This window comes from Lissotriton vulgaris, chromosome 4_1 (genome assembly GCF_964263255.1).
Source record: "Lissotriton vulgaris chromosome 4_1, aLisVul1.2, whole genome shotgun sequence".
Lineage (NCBI taxonomy): Eukaryota > Metazoa > Chordata > Amphibia > Caudata > Salamandridae > Lissotriton > Lissotriton vulgaris.
The window spans coordinates 1,304,608,161-1,304,621,233 of record NC_141691.1 but is presented as its reverse complement, the minus strand read 5'-3'; positions in this window follow the sequence as shown (position 1 = coordinate 1,304,621,233).

Here is a 13,073-nt window from a genome sequence, read left to right as displayed (position 1 = left end):
TATCTACCAGAACTTAATTTGTATTCATATTAGTTTTTATTAGAGTCACCCTGCAGAAGAAGTATTCTATGTTTTTTAATGTGTTTTCCAATGGTTTATGACTGTCTATGTACAAATAAGCATACCAAATACCAACCGCATATCGCTGCCAAATCCAGACTAGATCACCCTAGACTCATACACACGCAGATTTGTCCTATTGGATAACAGGATCTATGGAACCATAAACGTGGGACATCCTACATTTCCTACACTTAATCCCCCTAGTCCCAGACAACTACCTAAAGGGGGCCTCCTCAATCATTTTTCCTTACAACTCAGCTTGTCAGCTGAGGAGGCAACTTGTCACTTTTAGTCCAATATACAGGACTTCTTCTTGGTAAATTTTGAAAAAAACATAATTAAACCCAAAGAGACTAATGGAAGGAATTAAAACCTATAGCTTTTCAGAAGATCAATTTAACAACCTCATTCATAAGTCATCTAAAAATACCACCGCAGTTAGACTCGATAAGACTGATGAAGAGCAATGGCGTGCACTCTGGAATTTAAAAAAGAAAGTAGTAAGAGCAGAGTTACATGCAGACTTCCTTGTTGAGTATTGTAAAAACGGTATAATACCCAAAGGGTTACAAGTCACCAACGAACCTGGCATTTTCATCGCAAATAAAAAACTTATAGAGAATTGGACATTGGTGGCAAACCGTTGCAGCCGAGATTGAATGCTCCTAATCATTGAGACAGCGCAGGAAGTTTTGATTTTCGAGCGGAAAGAAATTGAAGAACTAGAAGCAAAACTTTATGATAGTACAGCTCTAGATGACGCTAAATCTAAACTGCGCGATATACAAAATGATGTAGCAGGATATAGTGACTATCTGGCAAATAAAAAAAGCAACAAACTTAGAAAAGACATCTCTAACTACAATCCTGAGTTTGTTTACCCATACCTACAAAAAGATTTCGATGACCGCCCAAGGGAACAATATCAACAACGTAAACCATGGAAACACCAGCCTCGCAATTTCCCTAAAAAAAAGGTACGTTTCTTTGATACATCATATACTAGTTCGGACTCAGAGGGAGAACAATCAAGCGATAAAAGAAATACTAATGAGAGAGATATCCCAACAGGCCCAAACAGGGAGGGTCTATCTTTTTTAGAACAAAGACATCAGAATTTTGGACAGCCGAGGGGGAGGGGAAGAGGACGGGGCAATTACAATACACAGCCCCAGTTCCTTCAACGTCCAAGGACAAGGAGCCAGAAAATCTGGGACTAAATAGGCAACACAAAGCAGCCATCATAAACCTCTCTACATACATACTCACTCCATCACAAACAACCCTCTTGGAAAAAGGATTAGGATATGCACTTTGCACCCCTGTAGATAGATACTCATTGGAAAGAGACCTACAGAGTTTCTTCAGGAAAATTAGGTTAAACATCTACTTTGAAGGAAAAGATAAGCATCCAATTGTAAACAAATCTGGGTTAAAAAACAAATCAGCTTGAACCCCTGCGCTCAACATGGTCAACAAAGACATCGAGACCTTTGAACGAGTAGTTGATAAAAGTATAGATTCTCTTTTATATTAGAAAAACTGGATTAATTACAACTTAAGCAAAACAGAATCTGAAGCCCTAAATACATTAGAACTAAGAGAGGACCTAACAATCAAACCGGCCGACAAGGGTGGAAGTATTGTAATAATTATGTCCACCCCAGATTACGAAAATAGGATTAATCTACTGCTAGATAAGACAGACCATTACTGTAAAACCAACAAAAAAGAGTGGGTCACCCTACAAGAGAACATTCAGAGACTGCTGAGATATGCCAAAGAAGATGAAATCATTTGCGAGGACGAATACGCGTTTTTAATGAACACTAACCCGGTCATTCCCGTGCTATATGGCCTTCCAGAGGTACATAAAAATATAGAGGACCCTCCAATGAGACCCATCGTATCGAGCATAGGCTCACTAACCAAACCACTCAGCAAATACACTGATGTGTTTTTACAACCCTTGGTTGTAAAACAAAAAAGCTATATCAAAGACACTACATCAATGATCAAAAAGATAGAGTGCCTTAATTTTTACCCTGATACCCAGATTTTAGTAACTTTAGACATAGAGGCACTCTATACAAATATTCCACAAGACAGTACGATCATGATGATAACAGATATGCTTACCAACGAAGGACAAGACCTAACAGCACACCAAACATTCATAGTAGACTGTATCACAATGGTCCTGAAAAACAACATCTTTTTATTCGGGAGCAATCTATACAGGCAGGTCAAGGGTACGAGCATGGGGCCACCTGTGCTCCTAGCCTGGCCTGCCTGAACGTTTCCCACTTCGAAGAGAAGCATATTTTCAATCCTAATGCACCATTCTTCGACATCAGTGAGTGGTCTAGGTATATAGACGACATTTTCTTTATTTGGACAGGCGAGATGGATATGTTAACAGAAGTTTTAGAATGGCTCAATTTAGGCGACATTAATCTCAAATTTACCTCACACCAAAACCGTGAACAATGCAAATTCTTAGACATAATCATCAAACACATAGACGGAAGACTTAATGTGGAATTGTTTACGAAAACAAATGATAGAAACACAATGCTACATTTCGACAGTAATCACCCACTCTGCCAAAAAAACAACATCCCGTTCAGTCAGTTTTTAAGGCTAAAAAGAAACTGCACAACAATGAGTGACTATGAGAAACATTCAGATACCCTTAAGAAAAAGTTCTTAGAGAGGGGGTAACCTAGACGTTCCGACTTCCACTACCCACGCACAACCATTAATCTTTGTAACTAATTTTAGCCAAGTCAGTAATAAAATTAAAAACATAGTAAACAGAAACTGGCATTTAATCACCAACAAAGCTCAAGAAAAACTCCCAAAACCAATGTTTTCTTTTCGAAGAAACATGACGATTCGAAACAAACTGGTTCACACTTACAGAGAAAATAGACAGCAATCTCAACCCTGCATAAACAATGCACCTTTGCCCAGTGGTACTTTTCCATGCCAGGGCTGTGTTAACTGTACGAATATCATCAAGGGCAATCCTATAGTGACAAAGAATGTAAAGGTCCAGATTAAAAACTTCATAAATTGCCGCACAAAAAAACTGATATACTTAATACAATGTCCCTGCCAATTATGCTATGTGGGCGAAACATCGAGAGAGATACGGGTGCGTCTCAATGAGCATAAATCAGCCATTAGAAAAAACAAAAAGGGCGCCCCCCTTACCGACCATTGGCGGTCAGCAAACCACAAAGTAGAATACCTCAGATGGTGTGGTCTTGAAATTGTAACCTTGAATTCTAGAGGGGGCAACACAAATGGCAAGAGAAAAAAGAGAGAACAATTCTTCATGTCAAGGTTCAACAGTGTAAGATGTGGCTTAAACAGCAGAGAAGACTGGGAACAAATCGTGCCTTAACCAAAACCCCACCAGGTCCGAAGGTCCCTGCACACTGTTTACATCTTGTGTGTCAATTAAATAATCATTTGGAAGATAGAGTATATACAGGTCATCCTTAGATAAAGATGCTGTTTAATTCTCAAGAGTATATACAGGTCAACCTTAGATAAAGATGCAGTTTAATTCTCAAGACTTGACCACTCATATATATCCAAGAATTCCCCTATTGAGACTAGCTATAAGTAAATACTAATAAAATTCCCTCTAGGCACTGAGTGCATAAGCGAATCACAATTTCCATCATGTAAATCCAACATGTTATACCCTTAATGTAATTCAAACATATTCCTATATTCAGAGGATACACTTGCTAATAATCAGGTTCTATATAATATGACATGTATCTAAGAAATAGTGCATACATACAGGCTTAACTAAAGGTTATCCTTGAGAATTGCGCTTATAAACACACTAGGTAACCCGTAATATACACATAATGCCTGCAATTAATGTAATTGCGAGAATTCGATCAGGGATTTTCAATTCAATTGCCACAATAGGAGAACTGTGTATATAGAACCAGGATTGCAAAACAATTGCGAGAATTCGAGCAGGGACTTCGAAACGCAATTGTCATAACAGGAAAATGTAGACAATTGTATTCATAGAACCAGGAGTGTGAAACATTCAATTAGGAAGGACATGTAAAATGAATTCCGTTGTCGGTATTAACAAACCAAATAGAACACACGCTCGAATATCAGAGCACTCCGTTTATGTAGCCGCTAAACCAACATCAACACAGATAAACCGCGTCCGGTTACCAGAGTAACGGTAATTCCATTGGCCAAATACAGGCCAATCAGATTCATGGAAACCCGCAAACCAGCGCAGGGAACGAAGTACGCTCGGAGAATAGTTTACATGAAATCCCTTTTGCTACACGCCTTGGATCATTTACAAAAATACCATGCGGTCGAAACGTGATGTGAATCCATATTAATATTTCACATATGTAACCCAGCTGCCGCGGAGTGTAGTTAAAGAATAGTTGAAGCGAAAACATTTCGCGTTCGGTAACCGTGGCTACGATGATCTGATTGGCTAGTTTCCGACCAATTCAACCATGGGAAACACACGAAACAGCGCGGGAGAAAAAATATAACACGAGGGTAAAATGCGTCTTATCTCCATGACGACCGAATCACTATTGGTTAATTTATGCCCTATCAGGAACCTCATAATGGTTAAACCAATTAAAACCCTGCTTATAAAAACGAAGTCGGAAAGGGACACATTACGATCGTACTTGAACACGAAGAAAACGGGCGACGCTGTGACGAGGAGCAGGGAGGCCGTATTTACTTTTAAAGGTATGTCCAAAGATCGAACGGCCGTTTTTGAATTAGAACTCAAAAGAGTAGCTATATTTCAAGTAGACACTACTACTATCTCGAAATAATAACTATGTCTGGGTATAATTAGGTGATCCTCGATACAAAGAAGGAAGCCTTTAAAGCATCTGTTTAACCTGCAGTCATCCTTGCACACACATGCGCATGGAAAAGGATGTTCTAGTTTATATAAAAAATCTCTTTATAATATCCTGTGGCAAATGAATAGTCTGGTAACCAAGAACAGAGCCACAACACTTAAGAACTGTTTACCATAGTGCATATACCACGAACACAAATATAACAAATATAACAAGTAAAATAACATATGCCTATTGTAATTCATCCATAGAGCACGGTGGCATAAGAAAACCGGAACAGGAGGATAATTTTCAAAAAACTTCATAACAATTGGTGAGTGAAAGTTGGGATAATTACAGAGAGCAATACCAAACTCTTTTAGAGAAACTTCCCAAACATTTGTTTAATTTCTCGAATAATTTGCTCAAAAGGAAACTCTACACCAAAGGACATAACGGTGGCTCCCTCGCACAGTGTGTAAGGCCTGTCATTCAAAGAAAAAAGGTATATCAAATCACCTTTTCTATTAATTAGCGCAAATAGAAACCACAAGGGACAAGAAAGAATTAATACATCTTGTTTCCCCCAATAGATAATCTTCCTTAGAACCTATTGATTTGAAGCCAACAGATCGTATAAGACTGGGGCAATACTTTCCACTGACATTGATAAAAGTGGACGATAAGAGAAAGATATGAATCTTAAGGTAAGGGACCTGCTTTGGGCCAGTTAAATTACTGTGTTCTTTCCCAAAAAAAACCCAGTCTAAATTGAAATAAAGGATTGGCAGTTACGTCCTTCAAACCCCAGTCTAGATTTACACAAAAGATTGGTAGGGACATCCTACACACGAGTCCCAGTTCCAGATTTCCAATTACGAATATAGTCAATATAGACTATCCTTCGAAAGCGTGGTAGGGTGAGGGGCACTAGTGTGGATTTGGATTAACAATTAGCAACATCATACAGTATGGCAGTCTTTCGATATGTATAATCTGTATAAATACGGATCAAAACACTATGACCCTAAGAAAACTTGCTGTCTGACTATTAATGAATTATGCCTTCCATCAAAATGATGTTTTTCATTAAAACTATATAACTGTATAAGTGCAGGGTGCCAAATAGTTAATGTGTAGGAATAGTAATAACGTTTTTAATTGTGGAAAATGTACAAATCAATAAACAGTGGGTAATTGTATGTTTCTAAATAACCTTTTAGAATTGGTCCTGAAGAAGGTGTCTCATAAAGAAAACCGAAACGCCGCATCGACCTAAATCTTCGATTCTTGATGTTATGTACCCAAATTGTTTTTATTTATATGTATAATATTGTGTTCATTGATATTCATGTTTTTACTACTGTTTTTAATATCACGATATGTTTTAATTTGTATCAAAAGAATAAATTTGTATTTTTTCTACCAGAACTTAATTTGTATTCATATTAGTTTTTATTAGAGTCACCCTGCAGAAGAAGTATTCTATTTTTTTTAATATGTTTTCCAATGGTTTATGACTGCCTATGTACAAATAAGCATACCAAATACCAACCGCATATCGCTGCCAAATCCAGACTAGATCATCCTAGACTCATACACACGCAGATTTGTCCTATTGGATAACAGGATCTGTGGATCCATAAACGTGGGACATCCTACATTTCTTACACTATAGAAAAGGCTACAGACCAGGGGAGGAGATTAAGGTGGGCCAAGATAAACAGAGATGAGTTCTACCGCAACCTCGTAATAAAAGGCCAAAAACAAATAAATGTTTGCCTCGATGAAAGCATGGTAGGAGAAAGTGGGGTCAGGGCATTTGAAGAAATAGCCTGCCTTGTGGACGGACTATTAAAGTCAGCAAAAGGACCATAAACAACCCAGACTCCACGATGGTTCGACCATGACTGCACTAGGGCACTTAAAGATCTAAAAAAATGCCTCAGCCAGAGACCAAGGGATAATTCTAAAATAGCTTGTTGCAGATCTAACTACAAAAAAGCCCTGAAATCCCGCAAACTAACTCTGCAAACTCAGGCATCGGAGGATCTAAGGGAGGCACCAGTGAGGGGGGACATGGCGGCATTTTGGAAAGTCATCAATGATCCATGTTTTAGAGACTCGAGCGGGCCACAGGTGGTGAAAACAATATTACCCGAACAATGGTATACCCATTACCATAGCCTCTATAGTCACACGGGAGCGTCACAGCAGGAGGAGGGAGTAAGACCTTCAGTACCCGATAGCTTAGACCTCTCCCTGACAGAAGTGAAACTTGCAATCTCAGGGTTATCAAAAAACAAAGCGCCAGGCCCTGATGGTATACCACCGGACCTCTACTTGAGCAACACCGATTTGTGGGCCCCCAATTCTCACGAGGGTCTTGAATGAGGCAGTAGTGACAGGACTGCCCCGTTCCTGGTCCACGGCAACCATCGTGCCCATCTACAAAAAGGGGAATCAGGATGACCCACAATGTTACCGTCCCATATCGTTAATCGACGTGACGGCTAAGGTCCTGGGGCGTGTCATCATAAGCCACTTACAATCTTGGGCAGAGGACAATGACATACTAACTGACACGCAATACGGGTTTAGAGAAGGGAGATCAACAACAGACCAATGTCTAAACTTATACCTTCTGACGGCTAAGTACACCATTGCCAGCAAAGGGGTTATCCACATGGGGTTCATGGACCTCTCGGCGGCCTTTGATCGCGTCAATAGACAAAAACTATGGGCCTTGATGACAAGTCTAGGGGTGGAGCAGGGGCTAGTTGACATACTAAAAGCCCTACATTGGGAGACCACAGCCTCAGTGAGATACACGCAAGAAGGAATGAAGACAGAGCCATTCTCCTGCACCAGCGGGGTGTGCCAGGGCTGTATATTAGCCCCATTCCTATTCTCACTATATATCAACAATCTGGACAAAGAGCTAGTGAAGCTGGCCATGGATTCCCCCCAAATAGGTCAGCGCCCGGTGCCAGTTCTCTTATACGCGGACGACGCCGTGTTGTTGGCCCGCACCTCACTGGGACTCCAAAAACTTATTGATGGCTTTGTCAACTTCATGAACTCGCTTAACCTTGCAGCAAACTTGGAAAAATCGTACGTAATGTCAATAGGCACAAACACCAAAAGGGACTTTGCACACAAGATAGCATCCCATAGGCTGGGAAGGGTGAAGTCCTTTTCCTACCTAGGAGTCCTTTTTGACGAGAAATTGGAATTCAAAGGTCTCATTGAAAAACATGCAGCTAAACTGGTGGCATCAATGAGTGCCATAATGGCCTACGGGAGTAGACTTGGCAGATGGTCGCCGGAGCAGATACTTAACCTGTATCGATCAATTGTTTGTTCCAAAGTATCCTACAGTGCTGAAGTATGGGGTTTTAAGACCAACCAGGTGTGCCAGATCCAAAAAGAGGAAAATAAGTTCTTCAAAAGGATATTAAAGGTTCCCCAGAGCACCCCCTCTTATATCACACACAATGAACTGGGGGAATCATACATTGAAGATAGAATAATGATTAGGCCACTCCTGGCTTGGATTAAAATTTGGATTAACCCAGAGGCTAATTTTAGCCGACAAATTATTAAAGACTGCATGAGCCGGGACAGAGGGGGACAGATCCCGTGGTTAAAGTATGTAAAAGACTCTTTGGAATCAATTGGCTGCAAGAATTCCTTTTTGGACCCTGAGTCCATGACTAACCAGAATAGGACTCAGGTTAAAAAACTTTTTTCTGACTGGATGTCTTCGAAAAGGGCCTTCAAGGAAAAGGGGAAATTGTCTGTCATGGCGCATTGCCTGCTGAAAAAATCATGCAGAATGGAACCGGTGATGTATAATGCGCAGGAAAGATTTTACATGACTCGCTTCAGACTAAATCTCCTACACCATCTACTCGCCGTCCCCTCGGGTTTTACAAGATCAGTGGAGTTGAAGGGTACCTGCGGCTGCGACACTAGGTCTCCGCAGGATACCCTTCATTTTGTTTTATTATGCCCCTTTTATTCAGTCCCCAGACGTAAGTTCTTAGTAGGGATCCTGAAAAAAAAGAATCTGGGACAGGCGAAAGCAGCTTTACTTTTTTTGCAAGAAGCTTCAGATTCCCACACCTTATTATGTATAATAAGCTTCATCAAGATGGCAATGAGACTAAGAAACACACGAGAAGCAGTGGATTTTAATAACCTGTAAACCTAGCCCCAGCCTTTAGTAAACCCCATTAACGAACGTGTCGTCCCATTTTAGGATATTTTATCTCCTTTTTAACTTGTCTTTTTTTAAAATAATGTTTTTAAAGAATGTATGTTTATCTTTTATGCTCTTTTATGGTATCTTTTGAAGCGCTGAATAAAGGTATTTGATGATGATGATGATGATGACACTGCTGGTCTGGTTGCTCCAGACTGGCCCTAGCTCCCCTGAAAAGGAGCCATCGATCTGAACTTCCCGGTCCGATCCAGAAGACATCTTCGAGTCCTGCTTGGGTTGCATTTGCCAAGGTTTGGTGACTCCAATTCAAGAACCGACACCGCCGACAGCAAGAGCCTTTGTGGGACAGCTCATGTCCACCAGCTGGTCATCTTCGATCCTTCCTTGTCCACGTGGCAGCGGAGACAAACTACTCGACAGCACCTGATCGCAACCCGACACTGCCTGGGTCCGTCCTGGTTCCATCCTGGTCACTGGCTAGTGACGTAGGCTCTGTCCCCTCTGCTTTCAGGTACTCTACATCTTCGATCCACCCTTGGATCCAACCGGACTCTTCTCTCCTGGCCGCCTGCAGCATCTTTACCTCCAGGCTCCATAGAACTCCACGAAGAAACCCGACGCACTTTGGCACCTATCCACCCGCTACCTGTGGGTGAGGTAACGAGATTACACGGGTGCTCCTATAGTGGTTTACACCTCTAGTGTCCTACTTTTTAGTGGCTAAGTTCTAGTCCAGTCGGAAGACTCCTAAACCTATAACTTTCTGATTTTTACGCACCATTGACTTGTACGGTAAACGCGGTTGCCTATAGACACTGCACCCGCATCCTGTGGGCCTCCTATGTCCTAACCTTTGTTAGTCCAGTGTAGGCCCAGCGATTCCCTAGGCCCTAGGCCTGTTCATTGTTTGTGACGTGGTACTTATACCACTTTCTTAATATGTGGTTTGAGTGGCCACCCTGCCTATCCATAATTGTGCATCTTATTGTATGTTATAATGTGTTCTTTGTTTAACGCGTGTGCTCCGGTGCTCATAAAGAGTCAAGGGGATTATTCTAGAAATAAATACATATATTTTATAATAAATAATTTGTGTGGTGTCCTTTCATTTGGTATTTAAAGGATTGCATATGGTAAAACAGCTGGCTTCACATGCCCTGTTGAGTTTAGCCTGAAACTGCTTTTGTTCATGCTACCACTAGGATAGCTGGTCTATAAGGTTGACTTACAACCAATCACCATAAGGGTCGTTTGGACTGGTGCAAGGTGCTCACTAGAATAGTGATCATCATATACCAGGCCAACTTCTCACACACAGCACCCTCTGGTTTGCCACTGCCACCCTTTGGATCATCACTGTCCCCCTCTGGTTTATCACAGCACCCTCTGATTCATCACTGCCACCCTCTGGTTGATCACTGCCACCCTCTGGTTCAAGGCTGCCACCCTCTGGTTCATCACTGTCATCCTCTGGTTCATCCTTGCCACCATCTGGCTCATCACTGCCACCCTCTGGTTGATCACTGCCATCCTCTGGTTCATCCCTCCCACCCTCTGGTTCATCACTGCCACCCTCTGGTTTGCCACTGCCACCCTCTGGATCATCACTGTTACCCTCTGGTTTATCACAGCACCCTCTGGTTCATCACTGCCATCCTCTGGTTGATCACTGCCACCCTCTGGTTCAAGGCTGCCACCCTCTGGTTCATCACTGCCATCCTCTGGTTCATCCCTGCCACCCTCTGGTTCATCACTGCCACCCTCTGGTTGACCACTGCCATCCTCTGGTTCATCCCTGCCACCCTCTGGTTCATCACTGCCACCCTCTGGTTTGCCACTGCCACCCTCTGGATCATCACTTTCCCCCTCTGGTTTATCACAGCACCCTCTGGTTCATCACTGCCACCCTCTGGTTGATCACTGCCACCCTCTGGTTCAAGGCTGCCACCCTCTGGTTCATCACTTCCATCCTCTGGTTCGTCCCTGCCACCCTCTGGTTCATCACTGCCACCCTCTTGTTGATCACTGCCATCCTCTGGTTCATCCCTGCCACCCTCTGGTTCATCACTGCCACCCTCTGGTTTGCCACTGCCACCCTCTGGATCATCACTGCCCCCCTCTGGTTCATCACTACCACCCTCTTGTTCACCACTGTAGATTATGGGGGGAAAGCAAAGCACACATTCCCAGCCTCAACTGAGATGAATTAATTTGGGGCTTGTTAATGTGTCACTGAATTTGTGCTTCAAGTCTGGCACCTGCTTCCTTAGCTGTAAGACCTTCCCGTTGCAGTTATTTTTTTTACTGGAGCATTGTGCCATACTTGTAACTATTCTCTGACCCTGCTTTGAGGGTCAGAGCAGGGTCAGAGAATAGTTGAAAGTAGGCAACTGAACTCTGGAGGGGCCCCTCAAGAAGCACTACAGGAAATGGTTACAAATTAGCTTGTACTTTTGCACCTGCTAAATGCTTTCAGTTTTCCAAAGTTTGTTGTTCTGCCATTTCGCGAGATTTGCGGGACGCGAAATCGAACTTGCAATCCGCAAATTTGTGTGAATTTGCTGATTTCTCTTTATTTGCGTGTTCGAGCGTTTTTTCTTTTTTTTGCGTGTTCGGGCGTTTTTTTGCTTATTCGCGGACCGCTTGCAGCGCACCAACCCCGAGGTTGCCCATGCGGTCGTGTACGGGCGTGGCCATCTTGTTTGCGTGACGTGTTTCCGTTTCCGGGCGCTCGTTGCATGCTCGGGTCGTATGCGGCGCGAGATTACGTATTAGTTTTTGCGTGCTCGCGGGGGAAATATCGCGCAAACTTACCCACGTGGTCCTCTATGGGCGCGGCCATCTTGTTTTTCATTCATTGCTATGGTTTTGGGCATGCTACCTTTCTATCCACCTTACATCTTTGTAATCCTATGTTTTTCTGAACTTTTTTTTTTTTTTTTTGCTTATTATCTCTCTCTTCAATTTCCTACATCTATATTTTGTGTTTTTTTTAAACTTTTTGTTACTTTATTACCTACTTTATTTCTTTCGCTCTCTCACTTTTTTTTCACACCTATTCTTCTTTCCTTCTTCTTGTGCCCAGGACCATGGCTAAGGGAGGCGACAAGGGCAAGGGGAAGGGCCCAGCGCCACGTACCCGGCTCCCTTGCGGGCGTTGGAGGGGGGAAGAAGTGCAGCCCAGGGAGATCTTCTCTGCGGTGGAGGTGGCCGCCTTGATGGTTTTTGTCCAGGTCCACCTCCCTAAGACCATGGCAGCAGGTGGGCGGATTGCTTCCGGTTACATCCCCTGGGAGCGTCGCCAGCTGTGGGAGAAGGTGTGCCGGCGCATGTGTAAGGAGTCTGGGGTCCGGCGCACCTACCACCAAGTGACACACCGGTGGAGTGACATCTTGGACCGGGAGCATGACAAGCTCGACCTGCTCGGTGTGGAGATCCCTTGGCTTGGTAAGTAGCTATTTAATAACTACTTTTTTTCCTTCTGCTCTGTTATATTGCTAATCTATTTTTTTCCTGAAGAGTATGAATGCTGCTGATTAGATTACATTGCAGGTAAATTAATGTTTAAATAGCTTCTGTCATTGCAGGTGCTCGCCTGGTTATTGGCGTTGCTACTATGCTTACTTGTTTGCAACTTTTTTGTCATTTGAGAGCATTACTACGTAATGCTAGAGACAGTAGATTCAAGTCTAGTCCTTCTTTGTACTCCTGCTGCTGCCACTTTGAAGAGATAGTGGTGGATTGATACGTTGAGTATATTATTTATGACTTGTTCTAGGACATTTGTTAGTGGTCTGCAATCATGATGACGGACTGTGTCTGCCATGCGACGTCTCGTGCTGCTGAGTGATGGCAGTCGTAGTAGAACCTTTTTGTTGTTGATGTAGTTAGTGAATTACATAACTTTCCTATTA